A 3358-nucleotide genomic window follows, 5' to 3' on the forward strand; every position below is an offset into this window, starting at 1 on the left:
GGCGAGGGCGATGCTGCGGAGCTGCTGCCTGCGGCCGGGATGGGGGGGGGTACCGTGTGGTGTCCGGGCTTGGGGGAGGAAGGGGTTAACCGTGCATGCCCGGGGGTGCTGCCCTTCCTGGAAGGGAGTGGGGTAACCTCGGTTATGTGGGGGTGGATGCGACTCTCCGGGATATCAGGCTGCCACAGCCCCCAGCCCGTGCGCGCACCGCCCGCAGCCCAGGGGCTGCCTTCTCCGCATTGGCGGCGAGCGCTGCGAGGGAGCCGCGGTGAAACCCGAGCCGGGCCCGGCTGCCGCGTGGTTCGGGTCTGCGTGTGGGTTGCTTGTTTGTTTGCGTTTGCCATTTCCGGCCTGTTTGTGTCATGGAGCTCGATTAAAATCCTTTCTCTTCTGGGCGAGTCTTCCCTGGGGTGGGTAGGTCAGAGAGACACGGGGCCGAAGTGATCACCCCTCCCCCCTCCCCCCCACTTTTTCTTTTCTCACCCTCTTCTTGCTTCCTAAATACCCAGCCTGCCTCCTGCAAAGTGCGGGGGCAAAAGCTTTCAAGCAGCTTCTGTGGGGAGGAAGGTTCCATTAGTGCGCACTGCTAGAGCTGCCCAGCTGTTTTCCACCCCCTCCCCCGCCCTCCGACGAGGAAGCTGGATACATCCTGCAAATCCAGATTACACCCGTGGAAGTAAAGACACCTCATTTCCTTTTCAGGTATTACTGTTGGCTCTGAAATGCTAAAGTTGGGAATAGCTTTATAATTCAATCATCAGCTGGCTGCTGGTAGCTTTTCTGATCTCGGTCCCTGAGCCAAGCAAAGTTCTCACTCAGCCACTTATACACTCCTGGTACTGCCTGAATTCTCAATCATGATTTCTCTCACTCTCTCTGATTTTATTTTTCAGGGGGAGTCTGAATTTGTATCCTTTCTGTCTTTTGCTTTAGAGACTAAATTTTAAAATGACACATTTTAGTTTCAAGCTTCCCTGGTTGCCAGCAGGGAGTCTTGTAGAGCTTGGAGCCTTGTACAGTAAGTATACTGTCTGCTTGCCTCAGATTTCATTGCTAACCATGTTCTACAGCTTTAGTGGCAATAAAGGTTAGTTAAATGTGAGTTAATGGGTTTCTTGTTGTTTAGTCAGCTTTCTTCTGAAGTTGACAGCAAGGTGAGAGAAAATTCATGCCTATAAGGACAGTAATAATAATTTTATGTGGTGAAGTCCATAACCAGCTGGTATTTTAAAGAATATTTTTCTGTTGTGTTTCATTGGCTTTCTGTTCTTTGACTGACTATTACTGGTTTTGAAATGCGGCAAAGCGTGATTGAAGTAAATATCCGGCAAGGTAGAAATGTGCCCGAGTTAACACTGTTTTAAGTTCTAGTCTTCAGGCTCTACTTGTGCATTTGGTATCAACCATGTATTCTATGCCTATAATGCAGGTCATTCTAGGTGTTTCCAAGGTAGTTCAACCTCATGGGTTGCACAAATTTCTGGGGATTTTATTTGGGACTTCTGTCTTGGTGTCCCATCATTTTCTCAAGCCCTAAGTGCTAATGCGTTAAGCACTGCCTCTTTCTTTTTGACTGTGGTCCAGGTCTGCTCCCTCTCTAAAACAAACTGTGATCCTTTCCATTTGTTTTTTGTTAGTGACTTTAGGCAGATCATCCCCATTCATGCATCTGCCACAGCCCAACCAGGTTTCCAGATTGCATGCTCTAGAATTTGGCATAGGCATGGAGTTGTCGGTGTGCTCCTAGACAACATCATGCCCTTACAAGTTGGATCACAGGTGGGCATTGCTGGGAATTTGCAGTGCAGTGCCAGCTGCTTGCCCTGCTGTACATGGGTTTGAGATGCTCCTTGATCTTTCTAATAATAATATAGCCTGTCTGCATGCTTGCTTGCCTTCCTCCTCTAAAATAATCCAAGTAATCCTTAATACAGGGGGCACTGATAGCTAAAACAGGCTGTAGAATAAAGTGACTACAAGAATTTGAAGAAAGTGAAGTGAGGTGCAGGCCACTTCTACAGGTGCTTTGAACCCTGTGCTGAATTCATCATTGCTACATGTAATTTGTTAGGGATACATAGGTGTTGCTGTTCACTGTGCAATTTTATTTTTTTGTTTGTTATTGTGGAAGCAAACAGCAAAGATATCCCAAAACTTTGTTGCAGTGAAACAAAATACAAAATTGACTGTGCTTGGATATTTGGTAAAACTTAAGTAAGAAAGCTGCTCAAAAAAGAGAGCAAGCAGGGTAAGGATACAAGAAGGGAGAGGAAACACCATCTGCTGCAGCGGTGGCATTGATTTAGACAGGTGATGATATTGCTCCAGCACCTAGGGAGTGCCCTGTGCTTTAGAAGTGATTAGAGACAGGTCTGTGCCCTGAGGACCATTTTGCAGTGTTGAGTGAAAGCAGTGTGTGTACAGTGAATGTTTTGAAAGTTGCCCTGCCTGTTTTGTAAATGTTTCTTTTTCTGAAGCTGCAGCTGCTGAGAAATTCTGTCCTTTGAAATAAATTGCTTCCTCGTGCAATGAAATCTGACGGCATCATTGACAAAGGCACGACATGACATGCGAGGTGACTGTTAACAGTTCTGTGTGCAGTCGTGCTTAAAAACCGTGGAGGAGTAATTTCCATAAGCGATTGACTCGGGACTTTTAAAATGACAAGCCTTATTTTTTAATCATTTCTCTGTTCATGATTGGTTGAGCTGGGGGTGGGGGGCACTTGCCTAACTAAATCTGCAGGTAGACTTCTAAATTCTTAGTGTTTGTTCTTATTGATGTTTGTTTATATTTGATGTTCCTGGTCCCTCCTACATGTTGCTCAGTCAAGTTAGAGAGTACACATTCTGCTTCAAAGCTAATGAGTCTGTGGCCAAAGTTGTCCCAAGTTCACAGTAAATAGGGCCAAATGTTTTGGAAAGTGGCTGATAGCCACAAATTCCAGTGGCTTGGGTTTGCTGATTTTCAGGAATATTGAGCGTCTCTGTTCCAAGTGAAACCAAAGAAGGCAGTGAGTGCTGATTACCTCTGGAGAGACTTAATATTCCTAGTCAGGCAGCCGAAATCACTCTTTGAAAAACTGTCTCGTGGTTTTCCTGAGAATTGCATCTTCTCCCTTGGGACAAACTCCCAGTGATTTGCAGGGAGTAACACAGATATGGAGAACACAAGTGTTTTGTGGAAGAAGCTATTTAAAACCTGATTTCTGCTCATGAATGTCTTGTAATACCAGTTTACATCTGCATTGCTCTACAGATGCTTTGGGACTTATTGCTAAACATGATCCCAAATGAAAAGCCTCAGTATAAGTTAGCAGCTCAAGTCTAGCCCTGTGATACTCAACTTCAGACACTCT

The 3358-nt window shown here is 45.7% G+C and overlaps 1 long non-coding RNA gene across 2 annotated transcripts in view; it reads left to right on the forward strand.

The window, feature by feature from the left end:
• The first annotated feature begins 11 nt into the window (after positions 1-11).
• Positions 12-3358, forward strand: part of LOC112550513 — a 4469-nt gene continuing 1122 nt past the window's right edge. The window contains exons 1-3 of one of the 2 annotated variants that reach the window (XR_003094408.1): positions 12-702; positions 1638-1779; positions 2478-2575. This is a non-coding gene — a long non-coding RNA (uncharacterized LOC112550513). The remainder of the gene's footprint in view (positions 703-1637; positions 1780-2477; positions 2576-3358) is intronic. The other variant, XR_003094409.1, reaches the window with a different exon arrangement.

The sequence above is a fragment of the Alligator sinensis genome, unplaced genomic scaffold, assembly GCF_000455745.1.
Source record: "Alligator sinensis unplaced genomic scaffold, ASM45574v1 scaffold619_1, whole genome shotgun sequence".
NCBI lineage: Eukaryota > Metazoa > Chordata > Crocodylia > Alligatoridae > Alligator > Alligator sinensis.